The sequence below is a fragment of the Anas platyrhynchos genome, chromosome 14 (genome assembly GCF_047663525.1).
Source record: "Anas platyrhynchos isolate ZD024472 breed Pekin duck chromosome 14, IASCAAS_PekinDuck_T2T, whole genome shotgun sequence".
Classification (NCBI taxonomy): domain Eukaryota; kingdom Metazoa; phylum Chordata; class Aves; order Anseriformes; family Anatidae; genus Anas; species Anas platyrhynchos.
Window position 1 is genome coordinate 10,698,903 of NC_092600.1, and position 14,531 is coordinate 10,713,433.

The 14,531-nt window shown below is 44.5% G+C and overlaps 1 long non-coding RNA gene across 1 annotated transcript in view; it reads right to left on the bottom strand.

The window, feature by feature from the left end:
* Positions 1–861: 861 nt before the first annotated feature.
* LOC113845141 (uncharacterized) overlaps positions 862–14,531 on the bottom strand; it is a 29,344-nt gene continuing 15,674 nt past the window's right edge. The window contains exons 2-3 of the long non-coding RNA XR_003500467.3: positions 13,315–13,397; positions 862–1,167 (exon numbers count right to left, since the gene is read on the bottom strand). This is a non-coding gene — a long non-coding RNA (uncharacterized lncRNA). The remainder of the gene's footprint in view (positions 1,168–13,314; positions 13,398–14,531) is intronic.

Genomic DNA, 14,531 nt, shown 5'->3' on the forward strand with positions numbered 1-14,531 from the left:
TCGGGAGTATTTTTCTCCCCCATTTCCATTCTCATCTTCCCCCAGATCCAGCTCCCAAAAAGCTGAACAGACCCCCATGGCCTCAGCAGAAGAGATGGGGCATTACACCTGTTGGTGGCAGCTGAATTCTGTGGTGAGGAGCAGGTTATGGCAGCAGGACCACAAGTCTGCCCCTCCATGGTCTTCAGCAGCCTCATCACCATGGCAATAGAGAAGGAACATCACTTGGAGGAAAGCCTGGGGCAATAACATCGAGAAGAGATTCAACCTGGGAACACTGAGATAGGGCACATCTGACCCAAATCCTCTGTTGCAGGTAATCCATTCCTGATGAGCTCCTGTACGAGTTTCTGAGGTGACAGAAGATGAGCATCTATCAGCCACCACTACTCCCAGCGGGCCACACTGAGCCGAGCACTACACACAAGACTCTTCAGCAGGTGGGGGCATCTTTGGTTTTTTGAAAGATCTCCCTATTGCTTTTCTAAGTGTTGGAGGAAGATGGTGAAAGGGCTAAGCTCTCCTAATTATTTTGCCACAACAAAACCCTGATGGGTTCAGCCACAGCAGTCTGTGCCCCTGAGTGGACTCCTAGGTTGGTTTTGTCCTGGTTAACATCAACAGTACCTAGGGAAAACTACTACAGGCTGAACCCATCCTAAGTGCACTCTTCAGTCGGCCAATATTGGCTTATGGTGATTTGATATTTCAACATAGCTACAGGGAAAGGAATGAAGCAAAACCACATTGCTTTAAATCAGGTTTTAAATGACTTGGTCAGGTTGGTACATTGGCCAAGACAAGGAAGAGAATTATTCAAAGAAGGAACTGTGAGACTTGATAGAAAAACAATGACATCCAGTCTCTCTACATGAATATATTTATTAGCACAGCACCATCAGTGACAGCAGTGATGAAAAACTTTGGAAAAAAAAAACTACTACAAGCAAGTAATAAATATGCTTAAGCCATAAATATAGCCCAACTCTCAGTTTTGATCAGGCAGGACTCGCACAACTACAGGTCAGCCCTGGAACATAAAAACGATCCTGTCATCGAGCCAAACAGCCTTCCAAATATCACTCCTCCTCCCACCGCCTTCTGGGTTTTGCAGGAATTGTTTCTTGATGGTCAACCCTCAGCTCCATCTGTTGCATCGTGACGACCCTTTGCATGCAAGAACAGAAGAGCAGGGATTGTTGCTGAGCTGATAAAGGAATGTGGCAATTAAGAAAAAAAAATTGAGATTCAACAGCAGGCCTTGCAGTCAGGGGACACTTGAAAATTAAAAAAAAAGGAGCAGAGCTCCTGAGGGTCTCTTGTATAATTTTTTTTGCACTGAGCAAGGAACAGGTGTTCAGCTATTCCATAGCCAGGAGCATCATTCCAGTCAGAGATGCCTCTCCAGCGTCAAGGGTTTTCCAGGAACACATTTGCACTCATTAGCAGTTATTGCCACAACGGAACAAGTCAGCACAAGCTTGGGGTGCTGGCACAAATATAAACTTGGTTGCTGTCCAGAAAAGCATATTAAGTTTGTTTGAATGAGGCGAAGGGAGCCATAGGGAAACAAAGCATCCTCTAGGTACATTTAGCTAATCATGAAAAAGTAGAGGAAAAGGGAAACAAAAGTAGTTGTGTGTTGACTTGCATGTCCAAATATCATCATAAAGATACTTTGCCAGGCCCGATGCTCACACTCACACATTAGACTTGCCTATTCAAGCACTGGGACTATGGGTATATACCAGGTAATGTTCAGGAAAATGCACCTAATTAACTTTTTGCACATATCTCCTCATTACGTGCTCAGAAATAATTCTGCCAGTTGTGCACCCCAGACCGTTTGAATGTCTGGGCCTGCATTTTCACTGGGTTTGACATTTATTCAATAACCCAGGAACTCGCAGGCAGCCAGCACTTCACATTTCCACAGCCTCTGCAGACAGAAGTCAGCTTTCAATGAGGATCTGAAGGCATCGGCTTATATCACTTCTCAGACACAGCACGCAATTTTAACTAGGTTCTGTCTAATTTTATTTAGGCATTAACTCATTACATGAACAAATCTGATCCATGGCAGTAATTGCTCTAACAGCCACTGTCTGGCCACCCTCGGCTCTACATCTCCTCGGCAGCAGCCTCGTGGGAGAGGCTCTGGTCCTGATGGACATCAGAACCAAGCCTCCCTTTCCTGCCAAGAAGTAGCTTTCATTCACATCTGCCAGCTCAGAGCTAGGCCAGGAACTACAGCCTCGCGTGGAATATCAGAAGCAACCAGACTTCCTTGAACACTTTTCAAAGAGGATGCAAAGCCTGTGTTCTGGATAAATGAATGAACTACTTGTGCACAATCTACTGGTCGAGAGCATTAACTCTACATTACCTGCAGTACATACTCCCATTTTCAGCCTACCTGCTCTCTCTGAGCTTTACCACAGGGACAGAAGCAGCTGCATCTCTCACCTTCCTCAGCTTTTGGGCAAGCAGCTTGCTTTTTCCCTTCCCTCTGTGACCTAGGAATCCCAAACCCTGCTAGCACAAACCAGGGCAAATCTGTCCTCGGAGCTTGTATCCAGGGAGAAGCACCTTGTCTGTAAGTCTGCTTGCTGCTTCAGTTAAGTGCCTGAAGGTCTCATGGGATCTCTGCTGGAAGCTGAGTGGGCTGTACCAGAGTGTTCACACTCTTAGTTCAGATTTTGATGACAGAGAGGCATGGAACAGCACCGACTTCAAACAGAGGGTGCCCATGGGGAACACGAAGGTAGGGAAGAAATGTCTTGTTCAGAAGCTTGGCAGCTTCCTGCAAAGAGCTGGGATGGGGGAAGAGAAGCGAGACCTCCAGGCCACAGTTTGACAACACACTGGATCTGTTTCGTTGCCTGACCAAGAGCACCACAGCCACATGGGCACAATGCTGAATGGCTACGAGCTGTGTTGGCTCAAATTTGTTCAAAACATTTCAACATGTTAACTTTGTACCAGCAGGCTTTCTGCCAGGTCAAATATCACCTGCCTGCACCACGCTAGCTGTATGCTGGTTCAAGTATTCCCCCGTCCTCTTGCCACCAGCGTAAAGCTGAAATAAAACAGCAAAGCTGGTGTGAATCCTGCATCTTGTGCTTGAAGTGAAGGTAACTGTGTTCCCATCGCTGACCTACATCGGTTTAGTTCCTCTGGATGCACCAATCCGGTACGGTACAACCACAGCCAGTAATTACACAACCATTTTCTCCAGGAAGAAATGGAGTTGGAGAAGTTCTCACTTTCCTCCTGACCCAGGTTTCCTGTTCCCACCCCTGCACCTCAATTTACCTCCTGCTTGGTCATGCTGATGCAACTGGTGGCGGGGCTATGAGCTAAACTGGGTCAGGCAGTTCTTTTGGAGAGCAGGGTGATTTGGTTTTGTGGGTTTTGGTGGTCTTTTTTTTTATTTTTAATTTTGGTTCATCTCATGTCTCTGCAAAGAGCTATCTCAGCACAGCTGAGGGGGCAATGAAGCGTGCGGTTTAGCGCCAGCAGCAAGTGGCCAAAGGTGGGGCAGAGCTTTTAAATTGCCTCTGCTGCTGGGGAAAACGTTCATGAAACTGCACCCTGGGTAAAGCAGCTGCCAACCTCCCGAGCAAGCTATCGGCACAGCATTTGCATTTGAACCGAGAGAAAAATCCCCAAGGAGCAAGTCTAGGCAGGTGGCTAGTCTGGAGTTGGTCAGAGGTGGGATGGAAGGAGGGCATTCTTCATGAAAGCTGGGTAAACAGTTCCCCAGGCTGCTGCACTCCACGAGGATTTTAGGTTGTTTCCCAAACGTTTACCTATCTATCTGTACCTTTGCCTTAAGCTTTAATAAACAAAGCTTCCCTCAGCTCTGCTACGAAACCCGTCTAGGGTCATGGGACCAGACTCTGCACACTGGGAAAGTTCATCTAGCTAATTAATTACTGCTCCTGCCTCCCTCAGCATCAGAGAACCAAGCCAGGTCCTTCGGCTCCAACTGCATGAACTAATAGGAAGGCCCTTTTAATTACAGTTAGGGACTGCATCCTCTGTAGTTTGCAGCCATCAAGCCCGGTCCCCAGCAGGGAATTTTCCCTGTTGCAGCTTGCAGAAAACCAACGGGAGCCACAAGCGTGGGCCAGGCTGCGGGAAGCCTCAGCTCCTAAATTGATGCTGAGTCTTGCTGAGGGTGCTAATGGCACAAACCCTTCCAGCGCCACACCTGCTGCCAGCCACTCGGCGTAACCCCATCCTCGACGCTGCACGCTGCAGGATTTTTATCTGCTTGCCCATTTCGGAGGGGGGAAAGAGTGAGAAAGAAAGGGGGAGGCGAGGGTGGTAGCGGGATTACCACATATAGTCATTATAATCATTAACCACAGAGCACTAAATGAATCATTAAGCATCACAACAGATCCACACATGCTTTGCTTCTTAAAGCTTCCTGACTTGCCTCTGTTTTCTGTACAAATGCCCAGTGATTGTTTCAAGAAACCAAGCACATTTCCAGTGTTAGTGCTGCAGCTCCTTCCAAAAAAATAGCTAAACAGATGAAGCTCTGCTGAAGGAACAGATCTGTTTATAGAACATACTTTTCTTTCACTAGACCAAATATATTCAGCCCTCTCAAATAAATATGTACGTTAAAAACTTGATAACTGGCTAAATCGGAAAAAAATGGAATAGCAAATGGGAAATTATGTAACTAAGAGCGAGTTCAATGAGAACATGCATTTAAAATACTTTATTCATGCTCTTTCAAGGTTAAATCTGGGCTTTTTTAAATCAAAAATTTAATGACTTAATAAATGCTTCCATTAGAGACAGAAACAAAACACGTGAAGGAAAAGGATTTTTTTAAAGCCTTCAATTTTTAATATTTATAACCTAAACTTTGCCTTATACTGAAATATAAGTATATGAAAATGAATCAAACTAAACAGAGCAATACTAACTTGTTCGCTAAAAACAAACAAAAACCACCAAAACCAAAACGAAATACTATAAATCTTTTTTGTTGTTGTTGCTGCTTTTTTTCCTCCAGATTCTATTGTTCCTGTTACTCAAGCAGCTATTTCCACAGTCAGATGCTTGCGACAGTACCTGGCAGCAGCCTCACTAAGTGAGCCGAGTTATTACAAAACGCCTTCACGACGGCAGACAGAACCACTCCATTCAGCCCTCCTCAACCGAGCTGCTTTTGGCTTCTGCTCTGAATCGCCCCCCCCAAACAGCCCTCCCCATATCACGGGGCTCCCGAGACCACGCCAACAGAATCGAAACCCCGGGAAAGCACAACAGGATTAAAAAATACGGAGGAAAGACGCCAACCAGCAGTTTATCCACAGACATTAATAAAATGTAAAGCTGTAAACACACCACCATAATCTCCCAACCTTTACTCAGGTATAAAGGTACGGACCCTGGCTTCGCACACGCTTGCACAGCACAGAACCGGCTGAAAGCAGCAAGTAATAATAATTAGGCAAGGAACAGTTGCCTTCATTGATTCAGCTCCTTCAAATAAAGGTTGCAGGAGCAGACGCAAGATTATGCACGATATCTTTCTAATCCTTCAGCTTTATGCCAGTCTAACAGAGGATGTGTGCTCCATCCATCAGCGGAGCCCTGAGTACACAGGTAATCCAGCAATAATCACCGCAGCTCTATCAGTCCTGATAATATCGGCTTATCTATCAGCCGCCTCTGCAGTTTATACGAGCTGCTTATCTCCAAGAGCTATTAGGTCTGAACTTTAGTTCAGTCTTTTGTTTGATCTTGTTTCTTCTGCATTCATTTGAAGCTCCGCATATTGTGCTTTTAATTTCGTATCGAAACGCATCAGAGCCTTTAATATTATTCCTGCTACTGATGCAACACGGTCCTAGCAACAATGAGAACAGGGAGCGAGTCATGAAAATAATAAACCATGCTAGGTCTGGAGGCTATGAAATCAGTTCAAACATACTGCGGGGAGCTGTGCTGCCTGCGCTGAGACACATGGCTTTCCATGGGCACCAGCCCATTTATGAGTCATGAAACATAATGGAGTATTGTTGAAAGCTTTGGGACCATGAGAAATTATCTACTGCCCGGCATGGGGAATGGTATAAACTGGCAAGGAACTGGAGTTACATTCTTTTACAGAAATGAAATCAGACAGCCTTGGCCTGCTTTCCAGTATACAAAACCACAAATCATGAGGATAACTCCTTAATTAGGATTATTTTTTTATTATTTTCTCTTAGTTGCCACTGCACCAACCAACCAGGAAAGCCAACATTTTTCTGTTCCTCGCAGAGTTATAATAATGCATAGGACATAAAGACAAAAAGGAAGGGGGTAGATGAAACCAGTGTCTCAGCATGAGCTAGAAAAGCAAACTCACCTTTTTCTCCCCTGCAGCACGTGACGTTCCGTCATGCTGAGGATTTGGTACACATGGGCAAGTAGAACAAAAACCATTTGCTTAATGCTATGGTGTGATAATGACACGGTGCCATAGGTGTGCATCTCTGCACAGAGGAGAGCTGTCAGTGTGGGAGGCAGCATGTTCTGCAGGGGAGAGCACAAGTCTGGAAGTCACTTTGATCTATACCTCATCAGCCTTCTGGTTCCTGTGCCTTTAGAGTAAAAAAAAATTGAAATGGTCCCCCAACTGAGAAAGCAAAAATCCCTGTTTTAAAATGAATGTTGAAGCACTTGGGAAACTGCACAACTGTAGGAACGCAGAACACGTGTAGGAACACATCCTTCATGGATGGAGGGAGTCCAGAGGATAGTCAGATTTTCCTCAGTGGTATCCCAAGAAAGGGCAAAGAGCAATGGACACATTAAAAGACAGGAAACTGCATTTAACCATAAGAAACAAATCTATTTTACCATGAGAATGATCAAACACTGCAACAAGTTTTGCAAAGAGGTCGTGGAGTCTCTGTCCATGCAGATATTTGATGCAGCCCTGAACAACCTGCGTTAGTCATCCCTTCTTTGAGCTGGGTGAGGAGAAGGGACTGGAGTGGGTGACCTTCAGAGGTCCCTGCCAACCTCAGCAGTGCTGGGGCTTTGGGGAGCACTCCCTCCATTCTGTGTGCCCAGGACACTGCACTAGAACTGAAAACAGCAGTAAGGGGGATGACCCCCGTGTCGGCACAACCTGCCCAGGTCAGCTGCCTCCATGAAAGCACACAAGCATAAAGCCAGGCTACAACGGGCATCTAGATCGGATGCTCAGTTATCATCCTAATCAAGAGAAATGCAGAAATCCAGGAGAGCTAAACAGAGATAATGGGAATGTTCGTTTGAATAGTTTTTACAGATTTATCCCTTCCACACTCACACCTCTTGCATTAGCTTGCCATGAGCTTTGGAAAGAACAGATTTTACTGGCACAAGCACCTATGGAAAGCAAAGTTTACTGTTGTGTTTGCTTTGGAAGTGCTTACACACTCATCCAGCTGGGGAGACAATAAAAATATTGTGTGTATTCTCTCACTAATTCAGGTAACTGATATAATCTAGGTATTGATTTCATTATTTGGTATTCAGTAAGCCCAGAAAGGTGAAAAAAAGCCCAAAGACTCACAGCTGTTAAATCAGTTGCTAACCTGGACTTAAACACATTACAGGAAATTATGGTCAGTGTACCAGTGGTGAGCAAGCAAAAAAAGGACAGTACTGTACGGATATTCACTGGGAATCATTCAGTCTACACATGCAGCCTTATTTTCCATGTGCAGCAGTTGCATCATGTTACAGAACCAAAAATAAATCAGGAGCTCATTTCCACCCCCAGCTATGGATTATCTGAGGTGGGTCCAAGACAACCTCCCTTCTCTTTCCTTCCACATGGAAATCTCAAATTGGTCAAAAGCATAGATACTGAATGAAGCACGTGATTAATTTTGACAATGACATTTTTGCTTAAGTTCAAGAAGACATCAGCAGCCCTTACAGACCTCAGTCTGGCTCAAAATTTACAAATCCTCATGAGCTGTAAAGGCATAGCACATCTACTAGACTTCAAAACAGAGGGCCTGGTTTGCAGAGAGAATGGGTAGGTACAACTCTGGAAGCTGAGGGCAGACAGCATTTCCAAATTATTCTCCTTAATATGACAACAGAAGTGGGTGCATCTCACTGCTGGCACCCAGGTTTTTAAAAGCTGGGTTTGAGCTACTGTTTCAGCAGAATGTTGTTCTGAAAGAAAATTAAGGTCTCGCTAGAAGTGAGAAGGAAACAACCATGGTCAGAGCACTTCACTGGGATTCAAGAGACCTGGGCTTGGTTCCTAGCTCAACCCACAGCTGCCCGTGAGTCCCTGGGCTAGTTGTTTCAGTCAGCCTGTAAAAACAGACTCCATGCTCTGCACCAAAGAAGTATCAGGACAATACGCCTAAAATAGTGAGAGAGGCACTCGGGTGATGGTCCCAGAGAGGTGGATAGGAGGGGAGATGTTATCTAACGCAACACCTGAAAAGAATCTAGCAAGAGATAGAACAGAAACCCTTACGGATGGCTTCAGCATAAAGCTGAGGCACTGGCATTTCTTTTAAATCAAGAAAAAATATAGAAGGATATTTATAATCTCTGGAGAAGAGAGTACACTTTCTGCATACTTCCCTGTTACTGGAAGCAGTGCAGCTTTGATCCTAGCTGCAGGAACTTCTGAGGACGCATTTACAGTACAATTTGGTACTAATGCCACTATTTTAGACATCTCCAAAGTAGTCAGCATAAAAGTATGTCTGACAGCAGTGGGAGGTTCAGCATGTTTGCCTGAGACATTGGGAAGATATTTGGCACCTAGACCTCTGCCAGTGTGGTTACTCGGTTGTTGGTACGGGTACACGAGGTGGAGCAGTCACACCTTCAGCTGGGTGGCACACGTACTCCGAGAGACAGAGTAAGAGCTGGAGAACCAGCAATCAGGCAACTGTGAAAGACAAAAGGAGACTGTGAGTTTGGGGAGGCCTTAGGCAAACTCTTTGGACTGGTGAGTGTCTGAGTTTCACTCCAAGAATGAGATATCTTTCCTTTTATTGGAAGCCACCGCTACATAAAGTTTTATATTCTCCCCATGCACGTAGCTAATGTGAAATGAGAACTCTTGCACTTTACTGTTGTTCCTGGATAACCAAAATGTCACCTCCATACCTACTCGTGGGTTGCAGTTCCACCTCATACACTACAAGCTCAGCTGGGCCCTTACAGAAATGAAAAGCTCAATGTTTGACAATCCCATCTACCTTAATGTCTTCCAGGTTCTTGGCCGGGATGATGCATCCTCGTAACACAGCAAAAGAAAATGCCTTCTTTCATATAAACGAGACTTTTGTTTTCCACAAAGCTCATCCAAGCCCTGAATGCATGGTCATAGTAAATTCAGCCTCTGACTCTACCTTCTCTGATCCAGCAATAACTGGGAGGCTAGACTGAGCCTGAGTTTAAAACCACGTCACCACCAACCATCTTTGGAGAAAGGCTAAGAGAGGAACCAGAAAGGATTTGATCTCCAACCTACCAAGGAGGCTTACGGAAATAAAATCTGAAGTCCTAGAACTTTGTGAATTTGAATAAGTGGTGATCTTTGGCCAAGGAAAGCAATGAAGGTGAAAGCAGGACTTCAAAACAAATATTTTCCTGCATTCCTAAAAGGCCTTCAGTTTAAAAAAAGCATTTGTAATAAAAACTAAAACAAGTTCTAAAAACTTCAGAAGCCAAGGGCACAAAGAAGTTCCAAGGCAGTCAGAAGAGCTGTATCATTGCATAAACCGTAGGGAGAAAAAAAACATTAACTTAATGACATTGGTTAAAAAAGAAAGCAGAAAATCGGGGTGGATTTATTTATTAAAGACACTCATTCTAAAGTGTTTTTTCTTCTTCCCCCTCTTTTTAATGTCTACCTTCTTTTCCTCTGGCTATTTTGTGCCACTGATTATTCTGGAACAAAATTCCACCTCGCTGAATTGCAGCAGTTTTATAAGTTATGCAACTTAGGAAGTAATAGCTCAGTAATTGTCAATATTCAGCCCATCTTGTGGGAAACCAAAGAAAAATGATAAAAGTGAGGGCAACTTATGAAAAGAATGTCCATTGCATCAGCCAGCCCATCTGTGAAGCTTTGTTCATTATGTAGATTATACCACTGACATATGGAAGAGACATTTCAGCGTTGTAGCCTAGATGAAAGGAGTTCAGAGTGTTTTATTTCTCAACCAGAAAATCATATGGAGTGCCTCACAAGTTTACAAGGGCCACTAATATGTTTTGCCTTTGTCCTTTTGTGTACACTTTTCCTTTTCTCAATCTGTAGACTAATTAGAGTGATAAAACAGCCCACGTAAGACGTGACTCATGCAGCCCTTAAGAGAACAATACAGCACTACCCTCAGACAGGGAAACAGCTCAGCTCACAACAGGCAATAAATTCAGACCCAGGGATCATTCCCACGGATTCTTAGATATCAAGCTTACTTGCAAGGTCAGGTAAGGTAAGTCTATTTTTAGTCCAATTTTCTACCCACACGACTAAGTCTTTGTACTTGGAAACTGCGAATAAAGATGGCTAGCTTCAGATTTTACATTTGCACGTATACATCCCTGGAAAAACCCACTCCTGGTGATTTTGAGACAATTCTGACCCTGGGCGTGGCTGCCCAATGCCTTCTGTGTGGAATTTGCCCAGAGATATCACCCAGACAAGATGCAGCTCACTCATTTCTTAGAAGAGGAACACAGACTATGTACACATTGACACGCGTATAATAAAGATAGAGCAAGCTGGCCTTGTTGAAATAAAGATCAAAACAGGCTAACAGCTTAATGAGCGATAAAACTCAACTGCAAGCATTAAAAGCATTTCTAAGAAAATCTCCAGTCTGCTTATCCAAGCCATTCTCCCGTCAAGTCACAGCAGGACAACTTTTCCAGCGTATTGAACCAGCTCCAACTTCAGGACCATGCTGAACCACCCAATGCTGAACTTTGTGGTCTCTCCCCACGAAGACTGAGGGATACACAAAGTACCCCAGGCCTTGGCATACTCCTTTTGTTAGCATCCAGCTCCTCACCTTGTGGCTGTTACTCCTGCACTAGCATTGTAGCACCCTCATTTGCACGTGATGTGCCAAGTGCACCTGCTGACTGCTTTTCTGGATGATAAATCCACAAGGAAGTTTCTATGCATGACTGTGGAAGGACAGAAGTAAGCAAAGTGTGCAATTATACCGGGGAATAGGAGGCGATGAAGAAAAAATGAGATGGTGTTGAAATAAGCTCAATATGCTGTGAAGCAAGTCGTGCTAAGTTACAGTATTCCAAACCCTATTGTTCCCTTTGCTCTGAGCCATCAGATGACAGCTCGCTCCATGCCCCCCACCCCCAATTCCCATCCCAGCTGTTGAACCGCCCACTTGCTGTCCTTATGTTCTGACTGTGACATGCACAGCAGATGCCAACGGTCCCACATCATAAAAGATTTCAACCTATGCAGAGCCTGAGCGTTCCCTGCTCAGCTGTCACAGCCGTAGTTTGTTCTGAGATGAACTATAGATTGCTTTTTCAGAAATGCTGCATTTCACCCAGTTCCTAAAAGAGCATTCGTCACCCTCTCAGGAAGAAGCAACTGGGCTAAGACAAACCCACACTTCTTTGCACATGCATTTATCCAGCTAATGTGAAATGAGGAATGCCTGACTGTATGCAAAGTCAAATTCCTCTGGAGATCAAGTATGCTTAGATCTAGCCATGAGAGTAACTAATAATATGCAAGTATTACAAACTATTTACAGGCTTAACCCAACTGCAATAAAGTCAATGGTTTAACTCTCCCTGCTTCAAAGGGAAAGGGATTTTGGTGCATACTTGCAGCACAGCTCACTGCTAGACTGGCTGATCTCCCTGAGATGAGTTTAGGAGCTGTGTTCTGCACAGAAAACACCTCCAAGCTATACCTCCTTCTTGCTGCAGCACATTCTGACAGTTCTCTGCTTCCCCCACTCTAAATGCTACTGTTTGAAAGAGAGGTATTGATCTCTACTACTGGTTACACACATACACACTTAGGAGGAACAGATGGACTGAAGATTATGAACCTTCTCTGGATCAACACGAAAGGTGGAGGCTCTGCCCGTATTGTTAAGCAAGCAGGAGTCATACTAAAACATCCTACAAGCTTTCTAGACACCACCATAAAGAACAGTGAACAAGAAATAACTCTGCAGCACTGTGCTTTGAGTAGATGCAGTTGAGATGCTTTTGAATCTCTGCTGCATGCATGAGCTCCTTCTATGCAAGAACAAATTTAATTCAGCAGTCAGGGCACGGGAATGGAATCCAGAACTCCTGAGCTTTGCCAACCATTTGTCCCATTTGTTCAACCATCTTGCAGAAGCCACTTAATCCATTTTTATTTTTTTTTTCAAGCTGGTTACCTGAAATAGGGCCTGATCCAATCACCAGAAAGGCAAATGTGAAATTTCCAGTCCACTTCAATGGTGCCCACGGGCTCATAGGCCTCTACACGTCTATATTTAGGCATTTAAATATAGAAATGCCTTGGTTTCAGAGGTTACTGAGCCCACAGCTGTCACTGATCTCAGAGGGGGGAAGCGAAGAACAAATCTCCGGTTCAAAATGTTCCTCAGTTGCAGACTATTGCAGGCTAGGAAGGTAACATCAAGGGAAGTACCACGTGTTATAGATTCCTCCTTACACAGCTGCTGTGACCCAAACCAGACACAAGCTAGGACTACTTGCACTTCTGGGATGACTCAGTACAGCTCTTCGTCTGTTCTTTCCCACAGACTGAAGTCCTAAGGATTGCAAGTCATCACAAAAGCACTGCAGTACACTGATAACTGCTCTCATCATCATGCAGGCTTAGAAAGTTTACCAGAGAGAAGCTAAGCAAATTCTCATATAAATGAAAGACTATTCTCTGAAAGCCATCCAGCCCAGTTCTGTCCAGTTAGACTGATGTTCTGCACAGCATCCCAGTCTGATCACCAAAAATGCAGAAGGCCATTGGTTTGATACTCCACAGCATTCAAATGCCAGGACCACATCCCCAGTGCCAAGAACTTCAGTAGACATAGCTGAGGAGAAAATGTAACGGACACGTGGCTGGCACCATTCCACTGTCACTAGAACCAGCAAAGCAGAAGAACAATGTGCAGAGATTTGTAAAGAGAGGTCTCAGACTTGTTTCATTTGCCCTATTCTTCATGTCAGAGAGAACATAACTTCCTTGCCCATGTCCTTTCATTTATGCCATCAGGAATTTCACTACACAGTTTTAATTAAGGAAATACAGCTTACCTTAACTTCCACATGGAACTCCTTGCTTCATTTTGAGGACAGCAAATGTGGAATGCATCTGCCATTTGTGCCTTGGGTGTGTTCTAGAAAAATAAAAAATGTCAAAGTTTGTATTGCTTCTTACTATCTTACTATGGTTTCATTTGGGTTCATTACAGTCTTCAAGCTCAGTTTCAGACCTCTTCCTCGTTTCTGAATCTGCTGCCCAACTTCAGCAGCAAAAGAGTCCTGAATATCTGCCTGGTACTCTTCAACAGCTGCTTGTCAGACAGCTTAACTACCATGGACCTCTCCTTGGGTCCTCATGCTTACACTCAGACATACATTCATTCAAAACAATTTACAGGCATCAGTCCTGGAGTGGACCATGGAATTGTAATTATGGTAGGTAGAAATCACACCAGTAAGATATGGAAGTATTATACAAAGGGCACAACCCCAAAACTTGTCAAGAATCATTTCAGCATTATTTGTGCATCCAAGTCTGAAAGTAAATTGCAACCTCTTTTTCCATGTTTATTCTGTGTGTTCTATCTAAAATAGGAGTAGGCAGCATTTTGCAAATATGACATACAAATATCATGGCAGCAATAATAATGCCAGTTCATAAGCCTATATTGCCCTATGTACAGTGCAATTCTACAGGAACTCCTGTCTGAGTCCAGATAGATCTGTCTTCAGGAGGACACTGTGCACAGCAAATCCTCATTGCAACACCACATTTTACTCATGACACTTTAGGAAAAAAAGAAGTCATCCAGAATCTTATTAGAAAGAAAATAGCAACGTGTTCCCTCCTGAGAGGGAATCTGGGAGTCGATGAACTTGGAAGATGAAGATCTAACTGCTTTTTCTAAACTGTTTCCTCTGTTCTACCCCATGTCATGTCCACAGCCACTGCATCCCCAACAGCTAAAGGACAGCGGTCTGGTGGTACAGCATGACTTCTGGAGAGGGCTCCAAGGGGCTGAGAAAACTGCAGCAGCTCCTGCCCAAGTCTGCTGGCACCTGGCAGAGCACAGCAGCAGCTGGCTTTGACCGACCTCACGAGACAGGCAGCAGGCCAACTGCCTCCCGGCTGCGGTCACATCCCTGAGCCATCCCCTTCTCTGTTAGCAGGGGCAATGCCTGCAATTCTGCACCCTGGTTTAAGGGAAGAGGATGCCCCCACGGGGAAGAGAGGGCAGGGCAGCAAATCAGACCACTCGCCCATCTGG